Source organism: Passer domesticus, chromosome 5 (assembly GCF_036417665.1).
Source record: "Passer domesticus isolate bPasDom1 chromosome 5, bPasDom1.hap1, whole genome shotgun sequence".
In the NCBI taxonomy this organism is placed as follows: Eukaryota; Metazoa; Chordata; class Aves; order Passeriformes; family Passeridae; genus Passer; species Passer domesticus.
The window spans coordinates 65,875,830-65,896,879 of record NC_087478.1 but is presented as its reverse complement, the minus strand read 5'-3'; positions in this window follow the sequence as shown (position 1 = coordinate 65,896,879).

The window sequence follows — 21,050 nt, the reverse complement described above, 5'->3', positions numbered from 1 at the left end:
TAAAAACAACTCAAGAGAATACAAAACATTCTAAAACCCAACCAAAACATTCCGAAAACCCACCTAAACATCATAAAAACAAATCAAAACCAACCAAAACATTCTGAAAACCCGCCAAAATGATTTAGACCCGCAAAACTCATCAAAACATTCTGAAAAGATGCCAAAACATTAGAAAACCAGCCTGAACTGATCAAAACATTCAAAAAACTTGGCAATACATCATAAAAACAAATCAAAACCAACCAAAACATTCCAAAAACCCGACAAAATTATTTAGAACCCGCCAAAACTGATCAAAACATTCTGAAAAGATGCCAAAATACTAGAAAACCAGTAAGAAGTGATCGAAACATTCAATAACTTGCCAAAACATAATCAAAACAAATGAAAGCAAACCAAAACATTCCAAATACCCGCCAAAAGATTTTAAAACCCGCCAAAAGGAATCCAAACATTCCAAAACCTGCCAAGACAATCAAAACAACACAAGAGAATACAAAACATTCTAAAACACCACCAAAACATTCCGAAAACCCGCCAAAACATCATAAAAACAAATCAAAACCAACCAAAAAATAAGAGGAACAAGGCAACATATTGGCAAGCAAGAGACGGAGAGCGCGGCACCTTCTAGGAGGCCAAGAAGGAAGCCGCACAACACCTGCACTGTGTCTGCAACTTTCAAACTGCTAGAAGCTAGTGGCTTGCCACTGGCCTGCCTCTTCAATTGCCATTAGCATTCCAATGGAAGCGATTCTTGGACAACTTTGCTCTGCTTGCTGCTAGTTCTGCCCCAGCCTACCATAGATAACCTTGCTCTTGCCTTGAGGCTCTGAGATGCCAAGAACTTGTCAACTTCAAAGGGCGGGCCAGGCTACATCTACTCAGCTGCCACAGTTTCTCCTTGCTAGACCTAGTGGGAAAGCATTTTGCTGAGATGCAGAAGGCAAGAAACGCAGAATACGGAGACGCGGAGCTGTCCCAAGTGCCGCTGCCAGGCGTCTTTCCGCAGAAGGAGCGCCCCGGAGCGCACCGCAACCGGCACCGTCATCTCTGCGCAAAGAGCCAAAATATTTTCAAACCCGCCAAAACTAATCCAAAAATATTTTCAAACCCGCCAAAATAGAAAACCAGACAGAAGTCATCAATACATTCGAAAAAACCTGACAAAACATGATCAAGCCCAACAAAGCTAATCCAAACACACCAAAAACTGGGCTAAACAGAATCAAAACAAATCAAAACAAATCTAAACCTTCTAAAAACCCGCCAAAATATTTCAAAACCTGTCAAAACTAATCAAAACCTTCCGAATACCCGCCAAAACATTCCAAATACCCGCCAAAAGATTTTAAAACCCGCCAAAAGGAATCCAAACATTCCAAAACCTGCCAACACAATAAAAACAACTCAAGAGAATACAAAACATTCTAAAACCCAACCAAAACATTCCGAAAACCCACCTAAACATCATAAAAACAAATCAAAACCAACCAAAACATTCTGAAAACCCGCCAAAATGATTTAGACCCGCAAAACTCATCAAAACATTCTGAAAAGATGCCAAAACATTAGAAAACCAGCCTGAACTGATCAAAACATTCAAAAAACTTGGCAATACATCATAAAAACAAATCAAAACCAACCAAAACATTCCAAAAACCCGACAAAATTATTTAGAACCCGCCAAAACTGATCAAAACATTCTGAAAAGATGCCAAAATACTAGAAAACCAGTAAGAAGTGATCGAAACATTCAATAACTTGCCAAAACATAATCAAAACAAATGAAAGCAAACCAAAACATTCCAAATACCCGCCAAAAGATTTTAAAACCCGCCAAAAGGAATCCAAACATTCCAAAACCTGCCAAGACAATCAAAACAACACAAGAGAATACAAAACATTCTAAAACACCACCAAAACATTCCGAAAACCCGCCAAAACATCATAAAAACAAATCAAAACCAACCAAAAAATAAGAGGAACAAGGCAACATATTGGCAAGCAAGAGACGGAGAGCGCGGCACCTTCTAGGAGGCCAAGAAGGAAGCCGCACAACACCTGCACTGTGTCTGCAACTTTCAAACTGCTAGAAGCTAGTGGCTTGCCACTGGCCTGCCTCTTCAATTGCCATTAGCATTCCAATGGAAGCGATTCTTGGACAACTTTGCTCTGCTTGCTGCTAGTTCTGCCCCAGCCTACCATAGATAACCTTGCTCTTGCCTTGAGGCTCTGAGATGCCAAGAACTTGTCAACTTCAAAGGGCGGGCCAGGCTACATCTACTCAGCTGCCACAGTTTCTCCTTGCTAGACCTAGTGGGAAAGCATTTTGCTGAGATGCAGAAGGCAAGAAACGCAGAATACGGAGACGCGGAGCTGTCCCAAGTGCCGCTGCCAGGCGTCTTTCCGCAGAAGGAGCGCCCCGGAGCGCACCGCAACCGGCACCGTCATCTCTGCGCAAAGAGCCAAAATATTTTCAAACCCGCCAAAACTAATCCAAAAATATTTTCAAACCCGCCAAAATAGAAAACCAGACAGAAGTCATCAATACATTCGAAAAAACCTGACAAAACATGATCAAGCCCAACAAAGCTAATCCAAACACACCAAAAACTGGGCTAAACAGAATCAAAACAAATCAAAACAAATCGAAACCTTCTAAAAACCCGCCAAAATATTTCAAAACCTGTCAAAACTAATCAAAACCTTCCGAATACCCGCCAAAACATTCCAAATACCCGCCAAAAGATTTTAAAACCCGCCAAAAGGAATCCAAACATTCCAAAACCTGCCAACACAATAAAAACAACTCAAGAGAATACAAAACATTCTAAAACCCAACCAAAACATTCTGAAAACCCACCAAAACATCATAAAAACAAATCAAAACCAACCAAAACATTCTGAAAACCCTCCAAAATGATTTAGACCCGCAAAACTCATCAAAACATTCTGAAAAGATGCCAAAACATTAGAAAACCAGACAGAACTGATCAAAACATTCAAAAAACTTGGCAATACATCATAAAAACAAATCAAAACCAACCAAAACATTCCAAAAACCCGACAAAATTATTTGGAACCCGCCAAAACTGATCAAAACATTCTGAAAAGATGCCAAAATACTAGAAAACCAGTAAGAAGTGATCGAAACATTCAATAACTTGCCAAAACATAATCAAAACAAATGAAAGCAAACCAAAACATTCCAAATACCCGCCAAAATATTTTAAAACCCGCCAAAAGGAATCCAAACATTCCAAAACCTGCCAAGACAATATAAACAACACAAGAGAAAACAAAACATTCTAAAACACCACCAAAACATTCCGAAAACCCGCCAAAACATCATAAAAACAAATCAAAACCAACCAAAAAATAAGAGGAACAAGGCAACATATTGGCAAGCAAGAGACGGAGAGCGCGGCACCTTCTAGGAGGCCAAGAAGGAAGCCGCACAACACCTGCACTGTGTCTGCAACTTTCAAACTGCTAGAAGCTAGTGGCTTGCCACTGGCCTGCCTCTTCAATTGCCATTAGCATTCCAATGGAAGCGATTCTTGGACAACTTTGCTCTGCTTGCTGCTAGTTCTGCCCCAGCCTACCATAGATAACCTTGCTCTTGCCTTGAGGCTCTGAGATGCCAAGAACTTGTCAACTTCAAAGGGCGGGCCAGGCTACATCTACTCAGCTGCCACAGTTTCTCCTTGCTAGACCTAGTGGGAAAGCATTTTGCTGAGATGCAGAAGGCAAGAAACGCAGAATACGGAGACGCGGAGCTGTCCCAAGTGCCGCTGCCAGGCGTCTTTCCGCAGAAGGAGCGCCCCGGAGCGCACCGCAACCGGCACCGTCATCTCTGCGCAAAGAGCCAAAATATTTTCAAACCCGCCAAAACTAATCCAAAAATATTTTCAAACCCGCCAAAATAGAAAACCAGACAGAAGTCATCAATACATTCGAAAAAACCTGACAAAACATGATCAAGCCCACCAAAGCTAATCCAAACACACCAAAAACTGGGCTAAACAGAATCAAAACAAATCAAAACAAATCGAAACCTTCTAAAAACCCGCCAAAATATTTCAAAACCCATCAAAACTAATCAAAACATTCCGAACACCCGCCAAAACATACCAAATACTCGCCAAAAGATTTTAAAACCCGCCAAAAGGAATCCAAACATTCCAAAACCTGCCAACACAATAAAAACAACTCAGGAGAATACAAAACATTCTAAAACCCAACCAAAACATTCCGAAAACCCACCAAAACATCATAAAAACAAATCAAAACCAACCAAAACATTCTGAAAACCCGCCAAAATGATTTAGACCCGCAAAACTCATCAAAACATTCTTGAAAAGATGCCAAAACATTAGAAAACCAGCCTGAACTGATCAAAACATTCAAAAAACTTGGCAATACATCATAAAAACAAATCAAAACCAACCAAAACATTCCAAAAACCCGACAAAATTATTTAGAACCCGCCAAAACTGATCAAAACATTCTGAAAAGATGCCAAAATACTAGAAAACCAGTAAGAAGTGATCGAAACATTCAATAACTTGCCAAAACATAATCAAAACAAATGAAAGCAAACCAAAACATTCCAAATACCCGCCAAAATATTTTAAAACCCGCCAAAAGGAATCCAAACATTCCAAAACCTGCCAAGACAATCAAAACAACACAAGAGAATACAAAACATTCTAAAACACCACCAAAACATTCCGAAAACCCGCCAAAACATCATAAAAACAAATCAAAACCAACCAAAAAATAAGAGGAACAAGGCAACATATTGGCAAGCAAGGGACGGAGAGCGCGGCACCTTCTAGGAGGCCAAGAAGGAAGCCGCACAACACCTGCACTGTGTCTGCAACTTTCAAACTGCTAGAAGCTAGTGGCTTGCCACTGGCCTGCCTCTTCAATTGCCATTAGCATTCCAATGGAAGCGATTCTTGGACAACTTTGCTCTGCTTGCTGCTAGTTCTGCCCCAGCCTACCATAGATAACCTTGCTCTTGCCTTGAGGCTCTGAGATGCCAAGAACTTGTCAACTTCAAAGGGCGGGCCAGGCTACATCTACTCAGCTGCCACAGTTTCTCCTTGCTAGACCTAGTGGGAAAGCATTTTGCTGAGATGCAGAAGGCAAGAAACGCAGAATACGGAGACGCGGAGCTGTCCCAAGTGCCGCTGCCAGGCGTCTTTCCGCAGAAGGAGCGCCCCGGAGCGCACCGCAACCGGCACCGTCATCTCTGCGCAAAGAGCCAAAATATTTTCAAACCCGCCAAAACTAATCCAAAAATATTTTCAAACCCGCCAAAATAGAAAACCAGACAGAAGTCATCAATACATTCGAAAAAACCTGACAAAACATGATCAAGCCCAAAAAGGCTAATCCAAACACACCAAAAACTGGGCTAAACAGAATCAAAACAAATCAAAACAAATCGAAACCTTCTAAAAACCCGCCAAAATATTTCAAAACCTGTCAAAACTAATCAAAACCTTCCGAATACCCGCCAAAACATTCCAAATACCCGCCAAAAGATTTTAAAACCCGCCAAAAGGAATCCAAACATTCCAAAACCTGCCAACACAATAAAAACAACTCAAGAGAATACAAAACATTCTAAAACCCAACCAAAACATTCCGAAAACCCACCTAAACATCATAAAAACAAATCAAAACCAACCAAAACATTCTGAAAACCCGCCAAAATGATTTAGACCCGCAAAACTCATCAAAACATTCTGAAAAGATGCCAAAACATTAGAAAACCAGCCTGAACTGATCAAAACATTCAAAAAACTAGGCAATACATCATAAAAACAAATCAAAACAAATCGAAACCTTCTAAAAACCCGACAAAATTATTTAGAACCCGCCAAAACTGATCAAAACATTCTGAAAAGATGCCAAAATACTAGAAAACCAGTAAGAAGTGATCGAAACATTCAATAACTTGCCAAAACATAATCAAAACAAATGAAAGCAAACCAAAACATTCCAAATACCCGCCAAAATATTTTAAAACCCGCCAAAAGGAATCCAAACATTCCAAAACCTGCCAAGACAATCAAAACAACACAAGAGAATACAAAACATTCTAAAACACCACCAAAACATTCCGAAAACCCGCCAAAACATCATAAAAACAAATCAAAACCAACCAAAAAATAAGAGGAACAAGGCAACATATTGGCAAGCAAGAGACGGAGAGCGCGGCACCTTCTAGGAGGCCAAGAAGGAAGCCGCACAACACCTGCACTGTGTCTGCAACTTTCAAACTGCTAGAAGCTAGTGGCTTGCCACTGGCCTGCCTCTTCAATTGCCATTAGCATTCCAATGGAAGCTATTCTTGGACAACTTTGCTCTGCTTGCTGCTAGTTCTGCCCCAGCCTACCATAGATAACCTTGCTCTTGCCTTGAGGCTCTGAGATGCCAAGAACTTGTCAACTTCAAAGGGCGGGCCTGGCTACATCTACTCAGCTGCCACAGTTTCTCCTTGCTAGACCTAGTGGGAAAGCATTTTGCTGAGATGCAGAAGGCAAGAAACGCAGAATACGGAGACGCGGAGCTGTCCCAAGTGCCGCTGCCAGGCGTCTTTCCGCAGAAGGAGCGCCCCGGAGCGCACCGCAACCGGCACCGTCATCTCTGCGCAAAGAGCCAAAATATTTTCAAACCCGCCAAAACTAATCCAAAAATATTTTCAAACCCGCCAAAATAGAAAACCAGACAGAAGTCATCAATACATTCGAAAAAACCTGACAAAACATGATCAAGCCCAAAAAGGCTAATCCAAACACACCAAAAACTGGGCTAAACAGAATCAAAACAAATCAAAACAAATCGAAACCTTCTAAAAACCCGCCAAAATATTTCAAAACCTGTCAAAACTAATCAAAACCTTCCGAATACCCGCCAAAACATTCCAAATACCCGCCAAAAGATTTTAAAACCCGCCAAAAGGAATCCAAACATTCCAAAACCTGCCAACACAATAAAAACAACTCAAGAGAATACAAAACATTCTAAAACCCAACCAAAACATTCTGAAAACCCACCAAAACATCATAAAAACAAATCAAAACCAACCAAAACATTCTGAAAACCCTCCAAAATGATTTAGACCCGCAAAACTCATCAAAACATTCAGAAAAGATGCCAAAACATTAGAAAACCAGCCTGAACTGATCAAAACATTCAAAAAACTTGGCAATGCATCATAAAAACAAATCAAAACCAACCAAAACATTCCAAAAACCCGACAAAATTATTTAGAACCCGCCAAAACTGATCAAAACATTCTGAAAAGATGCCAAAATACTAGAAAACCAGTAAGAAGTGATCGAAACATTCAATAACTTGCCAAAACATAATCAAAACAAATGAAAGCAAACCAAAACATTCCAAATACCCGCCAAAATATTTTAAAACCCGCCAAAAGGAATTCAAACATTCCAAAACCTGCCAAGACAATCAAAACAACACAAGAGAATACAAAACATTCTAAAACACCACCAAAACATTCTGAAAACCCACCAAAACATCATAAAAACAAATCAAAACCAACCAAAAAATAAGAGGAACAAGGCAACATATTGGCAAGCAAGAGACGGAGAACGCGGCACCTTCTAGGAGGCCAAGAAGGAAGCCGCACAACACCTGCACTGTGTCTGCAACTTTCAAACTGCTAGAAGCTAGTGGCTTGCCACTGGCCTGCCTCTTCAATTGCCATTAGCATTCCAATGGAAGCTATTCTTGGACAACTTTGCTCTGCTTGCTGCTAGTTCTGCCCCAGCCTACCATAGATAACCTTGCTCTTGCCTTGAGGCTCTGAGATGCCAAGAACTTGTCAACTTCAAAGGGCGGGCCAGGCTACATCTACTCAGCTGCCACAGTTTCTCCTTGCTAGACCTAGTGGGAAAGCATTTTGCTGAGATGCAGAAGGCAAGAAACGCAGAATACGGAGACGCGGAGCTGTCCCAAGTGCCGCTGCCAGGCGTCTTTCCGCAGAAGGAGCGCCCCGGAGCGCACTGCAACCGGCACCGTCATCTCTGCGCAAAGAGCCAAAATATTTTCAAACCCGCCAAAACTAATCCAAAAATATTTTCAAACCCGCCAAAATAGAAAACCAGACAGAAGTCATCAATACATTCGAAAAAACCTGACAAAACATGATCAAGCCCAACAAAGCTAATCCAAACACACCAAACACTGGGCTAAACAGAATCAAAACAAATCAAAACAAATCGAAACCTTCTAAAAACCCGCCAAAATATTTCAAAACCCGTCAAAACTAATCAAAACCTTCCGAATACCCGCCAAAACATTCCAAATACCCGCCAAAAGATTTTAAAACCCGCCAAAAGGAATCCAAACATTCCAAAACCTGCCAACACAATAAAAACAACTCAAGAGAATACAAAACATTCTAAAACCCAACCAAAACATTCCGAAAACCCACCTAAACATCATAAAAACAAATCAAAACCAACCAAAACATTCTGAAACCCCGCCAAAATGATTTAGACCCGCAAAACTCATCAAAACATTCTGAAAAGATGCCAAAACATTAGAAAACCAGCCTGAACTGATCAAAACATTCAAAAAACTTGGCAATACATCATAAAAACAAATCAAAACCAACCAAAACATTCCAAAAACCCGACAAAATTATTTAGAACCCGCCAAAACTGATCAAAACATTCTGAAAAGATGCCAAAATACTAGAAAACCAGTAAGAAGTGATCGAAACATTCAATAACTTGCCAAAACATAATCAAAACAAATGAAAGCAAACCAAAACATTCCAAATACCCGCCAAAAGATTTTAAAACCCGCCAAAAGGAATCCAAACATTCCAAAACCTGCCAAGACAATCAAAACAACACAAGAGAATACAAAACATTCTAAAACACCACCAAAACATTCTGAAAACCCGCCAAAACATCATAAAAACAAATCAAAACCAACCAAAAAATAAGAGGAACAAGGCAACATATTGGCAAGCAAGAGACGGAGAGCGCGGCACCTTCTAGGAGGCCAAGAAGGAAGCCGCACAACACCTGCACTGTGTCTGCAACTTTCAAACTGCTAGAAGCTAGTGGCTTGCCACTGGCCTGCCTCTTCAATTGCCATTAGCATTCCAATGGAAGCGATTCTTGGACAACTTTGCTCTGCTTGCTGCTAGTTCTGCCCCAGCCTACCATAGATAACCTTGCTCTTGCCTTGAGGCTCTGAGATGCCAAGAACTTGTCAACTTCAAAGGGCGGGCCAGGCTACATCTACTCAGCTGCCACAGTTTCTCCTTGCTAGACCTAGTGGGAAAGCATTTTGCTGAGATGCAGAAGGCAAGAAACGCAGAATACGGAGACGCGGAGCTGTCCCAAGTGCCGCTGCCAGGCGTCTTTCCGCAGAAGGAGCGCCCCGGAGCGCACCGCAACCGGCACCGTCATCTCTGCGCAAAGAGCCAAAATATTTTCAAACCCGCCAAAACTAATCCAAAAATATTTTCAAACCCGCCAAAATAGAAAACCAGACAGAAGTCATCAGTACATTCGAAAAAACCTGACAAAACATGATCAAGCCCAACAAAGCTAATCCAAACACACCAAACACTGGGCTAAACAGAATCAAAACAAATCAAAACAAATCGAAACCTTCTAAAAACCCGCCAAAATATTTCAAAACCCGTCAAAACTAATCAAAACATTCCGAACACCCGCCAAAACATTCCAAATACCCGCCAAAATATTTTAAAACTCGCCAAAAGGAATCCAAACATTCCAAAACCTGCCAACACAATAAAAACAACTCAAGAGAATACAAAACATTCTAAAACCCAACCAAAACATTCCGAAAACCCACCAAAACATCATAAAAACAAATCAAAACCAACCAAAACATTCTGAAACCCCGCCAAAATTATTTAGACCCGCAAAACTCATCAAAACATTCTGAAAAGATGCCAAAACATTAGAAAACCAGCCTGAACTGATCAAAACATTCAAAAAACTTGGCAATACATCATAAAAACAAATCAAAACCAACCAAAACATTCCAAAAACCCGACAAAATTATTTAGAACCCGCCAAAACTGATCAAAACATTCTGAAAAGATGCCAAAATACTAGAAAACCAGTAAGAAGTGATCGAAACATTCAATAACTTGCCAAAACATAATCAAAACAAATGAAAGCAAACCAAAACATTCCAAATACCCGCCAAAATATTTTAAAACCCGCCAAAAGGAATCCAAACATTCCAAAACCTGCCAAGACAATATAAACAACACAAGAGAAAACAAAACATTCTAAAACACCACCAAAACATTCCGAAAACCCGCCAAAACATCATAAAAACAAATCAAAACCAACCAAAAAATAAGAGGAACAAGGCAACATATTGGCAAGCAAGAGACGGAGAGCGCGGCATCTTCTAGGAGGCCAAGAAGGAAGCCGCACAACACCTGCACTGTGTCTGCAACTTTCAAACTGCTAGAAGCTAGTGGCTTGCCACTGGCCTGCCTCTTCAATTGCCATTAGCATTCCAATGGAAGCGATTCTTGGACAACTTTGCTCTGCTTGCTGCTAGTTCTGCCCCAGCCTACCATAGATAACCTTGCTCTTGCCTTGAGGCTCTGAGATGCCAAGAACTTGTCAACTTCAAAGGGCGGGCCAGGCTACATCTACTCAGCTGCCACAGTTTCTCCTTGCTAGACCTAGTGGGAAAGCATTTTGCTGAGATGCAGAAGGCAAGAAACGCAGAATACGGAGACGCGGAGCTGTCCCAAGTGCCGCTGCCAGGCGTCTTTCCGCAGAAGGAGCGCCCCGGAGCGCACCGCAACCGGCACCGTCATCTCTGCGCAAAGAGCCAAAATATTTTCAAACCCGCCAAAACTCATCCAAAAATATTTTCAAACCCGCCAAAATAGAAAACCAGACAGAAGTCATCAATACATTCGAAAAAACCTGACAAAACATGATCAAGCCCAACAAAGCTAATCCAAACACACCAAAAACTGGGCTAAACAGAATCAAAACAAATCAAAACAAATCTAAACCTTCTAAAAACCGGCCAAAATATTTCAAAACCTGTCAAAACTAATCAAAACCTTCCGAACACCCGCCAAAACATTCCAAATACCCGCCAAAAGATTTTAAAACTCGCCAAAAGGAATCCAAACATTCCAAAACCTGCCAACACAATAAAAACAACTCAAGAGAATACAAAACATTCTAAAACCCAACCAAAACATTCTGAAAACCCACCAAAACATCATAAAAACAAATCAAAACCAACCAAAACATTCTGAAAACCCTCCAAAATGATTTAGACCCGCAAAACTCATCAAAACATTCTGAAAAGATGCCAAAACATTAGAAAACCAGCCTGAACTGATCAAAACATTCAAAAAACTTGGCAATACATCATAAAAACAAATCAAAACCAACCAAAACATTCCAAAAACCCGACAAAATTATTTAGAACCCGCCAAAACTGATCAAAACATTCTGAAAAGATGCCAAAATACTAGAAAACCAGTAAGAAGTGATCGAAACATTCAATAACTTGCCAAAACATAATCAAAACAAATGAAAGCAAACCAAAACATTCCAAATACCCGCCAAAATATTTTAAAACCCGCCAAAAGGAATTCAAACATTCCAAAACCTGCCAAGACAATCAAAACAACACAAGAGAATACAAAACATTCTAAAACACCACCAAAACATTCTGAAAACCCGCCAAAACATCATAAAAACAAATCAAAACCAACCAAAAAATAAGAGGAACAAGGCAACATATTGGCAAGCAAAAGACGGAGAACGCGGCACCTTCTAGGAGGCCAAGAAGGAAGCCGCACAACACCTGCACTGTGTCTGCAACTTTCAAACTGCTAGAAGCTAGTGGCTTGCCACTGGCCTGCCTCTTCAATTGCCATTAGCATTCCAATGGAAGCTATTCTTGGACAACTTTGCTCTGCTTCCTGCTAGTTCTGCCCCAGCCTACCATAGATAACCTTGCTCTTGCCTTGAGGCTCTGAGATGCCAAGAACTTGTCAACTTCAAAGGGCGGGCCAGGCTACATCTACTCAGCTGCCACAGTTTCTCCTTGCTAGACCTAGTGGGAAAGCATTTTGCTGAGATGCAGAAGGCAAGAAACGCAGAATACGGAGACGCGGAGCTGTCCCAAGTGCCGCTGCCAGGCGTCTTTCCGCAGAAGGAGCGCCCCGGAGCGCACCGCAACCGGCACCGTCATCTCTGCCCAAAGAGCCAAAATATTTTCAAACCCGCCAAAACTAATCCAAAAATATTTTCAAACCCGCCAAAATAGAAAACCAGACAGAAGTCATCAATACATTCGAAAAAACCTGACAAAACATGATCAAGCCCAACAAAGCTAATCCAAACACACCAAACACTGGGCTAAACAGAATCAAAACAAATCAAAACAAATCGAAACCTTCTAAAAACCCGCCAAAATATTTCAAAACCCGTCAAAACTAATCAAAACATTCCGAACACCCGCCAAAACATTCCAAATACCCGCCAAAATATTTTAAAACTCGCCAAAAGGAATCCAAACATTCCAAAACCTGCCAACACAATAAAAACAACTCAAGAGAATACAAAACATTCTAAAACCCAACCAAAACATTCCGAAAACCCACCAAAACATCATAAAAACAAATCAAAACCAACCAAAACATTCTGAAACCCCGCCAAAATGATTTAGACCCGCAAAACTCATCAAAACATTCTGAAAAGATGCCAAAACATTAGAAAACCAGCCTGAACTGATCAAAACATTCAAAAAACTTGGCAATACATCATAAAAACAAATCAAAACCAACCAAAACATTCCAAAAACCCGACAAAATTATTTAGAACCCGCCAAAACTGATCAAAACATTCTGAAAAGATGCCAAAATACTAGAAAACCAGTAAGAAGTGATCGAAACATTCAATAACTTGCCAAAACATAATCAAAACAAATGAAAGCAAACCAAAACATTCCAAATACCCGCCAAAAGATTTTAAAACCCGCCAAAAGGAATCCAAACATTCCAAAACCTGCCAAGACAATCAAAACAACACAAGAGAATACAAAACATTCTAAAACACCACCAAAACATTCTGAAAACCCGCCAAAACATCATAAAAACAAATCAAAACCAACCAAAAAATAAGAGGAACACGGCAACATATTGGCAAGCAAGAGACGGAGAACGCGGCACCTTCTAGGAGGCCAAGAAGGAAGCCGCACAACACCTGCACTGTGTCTGCAACTTTCAAACTGCTAGAAGCTAGTGGCTTGCCACTGGCCTGCCTCTTCAATTGCCATTAGCATTCCAATGGAAGCTATTCTTGGACAACTTTGCTCTGCTTGCTGCTAGTTCTGCCCCAGCCTACCATAGATAACCTTGCTCTTGCCTTGAGGCTCTGAGATGCCAAGAACTTGTCAACTTCAAAGGGCGGGCCAGGCTACATCTACTCAGCTGCCACAGTTTCTCCTTGCTAGACCTAGTGGGAAAGCATTTTGCTGAGATGCAGAAGGCAAGAAATGCAGAATACGGAGACGCGGAGCTGTCCCAAGTGCCGCTGCCAGGCGTCTTTCCGCAGAAGGAGCGCCCCGGAGCGCACCGCAACCGGCACCGTCATCTCTGCGCAAAGAGCCAAAATATTTTCAAACCCGCCAAAACTCATCCAAAAATATTTTCAAACCCGCCAAAATAGAAAACCAGACAGAAGTCATCAATACATTCGAAAAAACCTGACAAAACATGATCAAGCCCAACAAAGCTAATCCAAACACACCAAAAACTGGGCTAAACAGAATCAAAACAAATCAAAACAAATCGAAACCTTCTAAAAACCCGCCAAAATATTTCAAAACCCGTCAAAACTAATCAAAACATTCCGAACACCCGCCAAAACATACCAAATACTCGCCAAAAGATTTTAAAACCCGCCAAAAGGAATCCAAACATTCCAAAACCTGCCAACACAATAAAAACAACTCAAGAGAATACAAAACATTCTAAAACCCAACCAAAACATTCTGAAAACCCACCAAAACATCATAAAAACAAATCAAAACCAACCAAAACATTCTGAAAACCCGCCAAAATGATTTAGACCCGCAAAACTCATCAAAACATTCTGAAAAGATGCCAAAACATTAGAAAACCAGACAGAACTGATCAAAACATTCAAAAAACTTGGCAATACATCATAAAAACAAATCAAAACCAACCAAAACATTCCAAAAACCCGACAAAATTATTTAGAACCCGCCAAAACTGATCAAAACATTCTGAAAAGATGCCAAAATACTAGAAAACCAGTAAGAAGTGATCGAAACATTCAATAACTTGCCAAAACATAATCAAAACAAATGAAAGCAAACCAAAACATTCCAAATACCCGCCAAAATATTTTAAAACCCGCCAAAAGGAATCCAAACATTCCAAAACCTGCCAACACAATCAAAACAACACAAGAGAATACAAAACATTCTAAAACACCACCAAAACATTCCGAAAACCCGCCAAAACATCATAAAAACAAATCAAAACCAACCAAAAAATAAGAGGAACAAGGCAACATATTGGCAAGCAAGAGACGGAGAGCGCGGCACCTTCTAGGAGGCCAAGAAGGAAGCCGCACAACACCTGCACTGTGTCTGCAACTTTCAAACTGCTAGAAGCTAGTGGCTTGCCACTGGCCTGCCTCTTCAATTGCCATTAGCATTCCAATGGAAGCGATTCTTGGACAACTTTGCTCTGCTTGCTGCTAGTTCTGCCCCAGCCTACCATAGATAACCTTGCTCTTGCCTTGAGGCTCTGAGATGCCAAGAACTTGTCAACTTCAAAGGGCGGGCCGGGCTACATCTACTCAGCTGCCACAGTTTCTCCTTGCTAGACCTAGTGGGAAAGCATTTTGCTGAGATGCAGAAGGCAAGAAACGCAGAATACGGAGACGCGGAGCTGTCCCAAGTGCCGCTGCCAGGCGTCTTTCCGCAGAAGGAGCGCCCCGGAGCGCACCGCAACCGGCACCGTCATCTCTGCGCAAAGAGCCAAAATATTTTCAAACCCGCCAAAACTAATCCAAAAATATTTTCAAACCCGCCAAAATAGAAAACCAGACAGAAGTCATCAATACATTCGAAAAAACCTGACAAAACATGATCAAGCCCACCAAAGCTAATCCAAACACACCAAAAACTGGGCTAAACAGAATCAAAACAAATCAAAACAAATCGAAACCTTCTAAAAACCCGCCAAAATATTTCAAAACCCGTCAAAACTAATCAAAACCTTCCGAATACCCGCCAAAACATTCCAAATACCCGCCAAAAGATTTTAAAACCCGCCAAAAGGAATCCAAACATTCCAAAACCTGCCAACACAATAAAAACAACTCAAGAGAATACAAAACATTCTAAAACCCAACCAAAACATTCCGAAAACCCACCTAAAAATCATAAAAACAAATCAAAACCAACCAAAACATTCTGAAACCCCGCCAAAATGATTTAGACCCGCAAAACTCATCAAAACATTCTGAAAAGATGCCAAAACATTAGAAAACCAGCCTGAACTGATCAAAACATTCAAAAAACTTGGCAATACATCATAAAAACAAATCAAAACCAACCAAAACATTCCAAAAACCCGACAAAATTATTTAGAACCCGCCAAAACTGATCAAAACATTCTGAAAAGATGCCAAAATACTAGAAAACCAGTAAGAAGTGATCGAAACATTCAATAACTTGCCAAAACATAATCAAAACAAATGAAAGCAAACCAAAACATTCCAAATACCCGCCAAAAGATTTTAAAACCCGCCAAAAGGAATCCAAACATTCCAAAACCTGCCAAGACAATCAAAACAACACAAGAGAATACAAAACATTCTAAAACACCACCAAAACATTCTGAAAACCCGCCAAAACATCATAAAAACAAATCAAAACCAACCAAAAAATAAGAGGAACACGGCAACATATTGGCAAGCAAGAGACGGAGAACGCGGCACCTTCTAGGAGGCCAAGAAGGAAGCCGCACAACACCTGCACTGTGTCTGCAACTTTCAAACTGCTAGAAGCTAGTGGCTTGCCACTGGCCTGCCTCTTCAATTGCCATTAGCATTCCAATGGAAGCTATTCTTGGACAACTTTGCTCTGCTTGCTGCTAGTTCTGCCCCAGCCTACCATAGATAACCTTGCTCTTGCCTTGAGGCTCTGAGATGCCAAGAACTTGTCAACTTCAAAGGGCGGGCCAGGCTACATCTACTCAGCTGCCACAGTTTCTCCTTGCTAGACCTAGTGGGAAAGCATTTTGCTGAGATGCAGAAGGCAAGAAATGCAGAATACGGAGACGCGGAGCTGTCCCAAGTGCCGCTGCCAGGCGTCTTTCCGCAGAAGGAGCGCCCCGGAGCGCACCGCAACCGGCACCGTCATCTCTGCGCAAAGAGCCAAAATATTTTCAAACCCGCCAAAACTCATCCAAAAATATTTTCAAACCCGCCAAAATAGAAAACCAGACAGAAGTCATCAATACATTCGAAAAAACCTGACAAAACATGATCAAGCCCAACAAAGCTAATCCAAACACACCAAAAACTGGGCTAAACAGAATCAAAACAAATCAAAACAAATCGAAACCTTCTAAAAACCCGCCAAAATATTTCAAAACCCGTCAAAACTAATCAAAACATTCCGAACACCCGCCAAAACATACCAAATACTCGCCAAAAGATTTTAAAACCCGCCAAAAGGAATCCAAACATTCCAAAACCTGCCAACACAATAAAAACAACTCAGGAGAATACAAAACTTTCTAAAACCCAACCAAAACATTCCAAAAACCCACCAAAACATCATAAAAACAAATCAAAACCAACCAAAACATTCTGAAAACCCGCCAAAATGATTTAGACCCGCAAAACTCATCAAAACATTCTGAAAAGATGCCAAAACATTAGAAAACCAGCCTGAACTGATCAAAACATTCAAAAAACTTGGCAATACATCATAAAAACAAATCAAAACCAACCAAAACATTCCAAAAACCCGACAAAATTATTTAGAACCCGCCAAAACTGATCAAAACATTCTGAAAAGATGCCAAAATACTAGAAAACCAGTAAGAAGTGATCGAAACATTCAATAACTTGCCAAAACATAATCAATACAAATGAAAGCAAACCAAAACATTCCAAATACCCGCCAAAAGATTTTAAAACCCGCCAAAAGGAATCCAAACATTCCAAAACCTGCCAAGACAATATAAACAACACAAGAGAAAACAAAACATTCTAAAACACCACCAAAACATTCCAAAAACCCGCCAAAACATCATAAAAACAAATCAAAACCAACCAAAAAATAAGAGGAACAAGGCAACATATTGGCAAGCAAGAGACGGAGAGCGCGGCACCTTCTAGGAGGCCAAGAAGGAAGCCGCACAACACCTGCACTGTGTCTGCAACTTTCAAACTGCTAGAAGCTAGTGGCTTGCCACTGGCCTGCCTCTTCAATTGCCATTAGCATTCCAATGGAAGCTATTCTTGGACAACTTTGCTCTGCTTGCTGCTAGTTCTGCCCCAGCCTACCATAGATAACCTTGCTCTTGCCTTGAGGCTCTGAGATGCCAAGAACTTGTCAACTTCAAAGGGCGGGCCGGGCTACATCTACTCAGCTGCCACAGTTTCTCCTTGCTAGACCTAGTGGGAAAGCATTTTGCTGAGATGCGGAAGGCACGAAACGCAGAATACGGAGACGCGGAGCTGTCCCAAGTGCCGCTGCCAGGCGTCTTTCCGCAGAAGGTGCGCCCCGGAGTGCACCGCAACCGGCACCGTCATCTCTGCGCAAAGAGCCAAAATATTTTCAAACCCGCCAAAACTAATCCAAAAATATTTTCAAACCCGCCAAAATAGAAAACCAGACAGAAGTCATCAATACATTCGAAAAAACCTGACAAAACATGATCAAGCCCACCAAAGCTAATCCAAACACACCAAAAACTGGGCTAAACAGAATCAAAACAAATCAAAACAAATCTAAACCTTCTAAAAACCCGCCAAAATATTTCAAAACCCGTCAAAACTAATCAAAACCTTCCGAATACCCGCCAAAACATTCCAAATACCCGCCAAAAGATTTTAAAACCCGCCAAAAGGAATCCAAACATTCCAAAACCTGCCAACACAATAAAAACAACTCAAGAGAATACAAAACATTCTAAAACCCAACCAAAACATTCCGAAAACCCACCTAAACATCATAAAAACAAATCAAAACCAACCAAAACATTCTGAAAACCCGCCAAAATGATTTAGACCCGCAAAACTCATCAAAACATTCTGAAAAGATGCCAAAACATTAGAAAACCAGCCTGAACTGATCAAAACATTCAAAAAACTTGGCAATATATCATAAAAACAAATCAAAACCAACCAAAACATTCTGAAAACCCGCCAAAATGATTTAGACCCGCAAAACTGATCAAAACATTCTGAAAAGATGCCAAAACATTAGAAAACCAGCCTGAACTGATCAAAACATTCAAAAAACTTGGCAATACATCATAAAAACAAATCAAAACCAACCAAAACATTCCAAAAACCCGACAAAATTATTTAGAACCCGCCAAAACTGATCAAAACATTCTGAAAAGATGCCAAAATACTAGAAAACCAGTAAGAAGTGATCGAAACATTCAATAACTTGCCAAAACATAATCAAAACAAATGAAAGCAAACCAAAACATTCCAAATACCCGCCAAAAGATTTTAAAACCCGCCAAAAGGAATCCAAACATTCCAAAACCTGCCAAGACAATATAAACAACACAAGAGAAAACAAAACATTCTAAAACACCACCAAAACATTCCGAAAACCCGCCAAAACATCATAAAAACAAATCAAAACCAACCAAAAAATAAGAGGAACAAGGCAACATATTGGCAAGCAAGAGACGGAGAGCGCGGCACCTTCTAGGAGGCCAAGAAGGAAGCCGCACAACACCTGCACTGTGTCTGCAACTTTCAAACTGCTAGAAGCTAGTGGCTTGCCACTGGCCTGCCTCTTCAATTGCCATTAGCATTCCAATGGAAGCTATTCTTGGACAACTTTGCTCTGCTTGCTACTAGTTCTGCCCCAGCCTACCATAGATAACCTTGCTCTTGCCTTGAGGCTCTGAGATGCCAAGAACTTGTCAACTTCAAAGGGCGGGCCAGGCTACATCTACTCAGCTGCCACAGTTTCTCCTTGCTAGACCTAGTGGGAAAGCATTTTGCTGAGATGCAGAAGGCAAGAAACGCAGAATACGGAGACGCGGAGCTGTCCCAAGTGCCGCTGCCTAGGCGTCTTTCCGCAGAAGGAGCGCCCCGGAGCGCACCGCAACCGGCACCGTCATCTCTGCGCAAAGAGCCAAAATATTTTCAAACCCGCCAAAACTCATCCAAAAATATTTTCAAACCCGCCAAAATAGAAAACCAGACAGAAGTCATCAATACATTCGAAAAAACCTGACAAAACATGATCAAGCCCAACAAAGCTAATCCAAACACACCAAACACTGGGCTAAACAGAATCAAAACAAATCAAAACAAATCGAAACCTTCTAAAAACCCGCCAAAATATTTCAAAACCCGTCAAAACTAATCAAAACATTCCGAACACCCGCCAAAACATTCCAAATACCCGCCAAAATATTTTAAAACTCGCCAAAAGGAATCCAAACATTCCAAAACCTGCCAACACAATAAAAACAACTCAAGAGAATACAAAACATTCTAAAACCCAACCAAAACATTCCGAAAACCCACCAAAACATCATAAAAACAAATCAAAACCAACCAAAACATTCTGAAAACCCGCCAAAATGATTTAGACCCGCAAAACTCATCAAAACATTCTGAAAAGATGCCAAAACATTAGAAAACCAGCCTGAACTGATCAAAACATTCAAAAAACTTGGCAATACATCATAAAAACAAATCAAAACCAACCAAAACATTCCAAAAACCCGACAAAATTATTTAGAACCCGCCAAAACTGATCAAAACATTCTGAAAAGATGCCAAAATACTAGAAAACCAGTAAGAAGTGATCGAAACATTCAATAACTTGCCAAAACATAATCAAAACAAATGAAAGCAAACCAAAACATTCCAAATACCCGCCAAAATATTTTAAAACCCGCCAAAAGGAATCCAAACATTCCAAAACCTGCCAACACAATCAAAACAACACAAGAGAATACAAAACATTCTAAAACACCACCAAAACATTCCGAAAACCCGCCAAAACATCATAAAAACAAATCAAAACCAACCAAAAAATAAGAGGAACAAGGCAACATATTGGCAAGCAAGGGACGGAGAGCGCGGCACCTTCTAGGAGGCCAAGAAGGAAGCCGCACAACACCTGCACTGTGTCTGCAACTTTCAAACTGCTAGAAGCTAGTGGCTTGCCACTGGCCTGCCTCTTCAATTGCCATTAGCATTCCAATGGAAGCGATTCTTGGACAACTTTGCTCTGCTTGCTGCTAGTTCTGCCCCAGCCTACCATAGATAACCTTGCTCTTGCCTTGAGGCTCTGAGATGCCAAGAACTTGTCAACTTCAAAGGGCGGGCCGGGCTACATCTACTCAGCTGCCACAGTTTCTCCTTGCTAGACCTAGTGGGAAAGCATTTTGCTGAGATGCAGAAGGCAAGAAACGCAGAATACGGAGACGCGGAGCTGTCCCAAGTGCCGCTGCCAGGCGTCTTTCCGCAGAAGGAGCGCCCCGGAGCGCACCGCAACCGGCAGCGTCATCTCTGCGCAAAGAGCCAAAATATTTTCAAACCCGCCAAAACTAATCCAAAAATATTTTCAAACCCGCCAAAATAGAAAACCAGACAGAAGTCATCAATACATTCGAAAAAACCTGACAAAACATGATCAAGCCCAACAAAGCTAATCCAAACACACCAAAAACTGGGCTAAACAGAATCAAAACAAATCAAAACAAATCG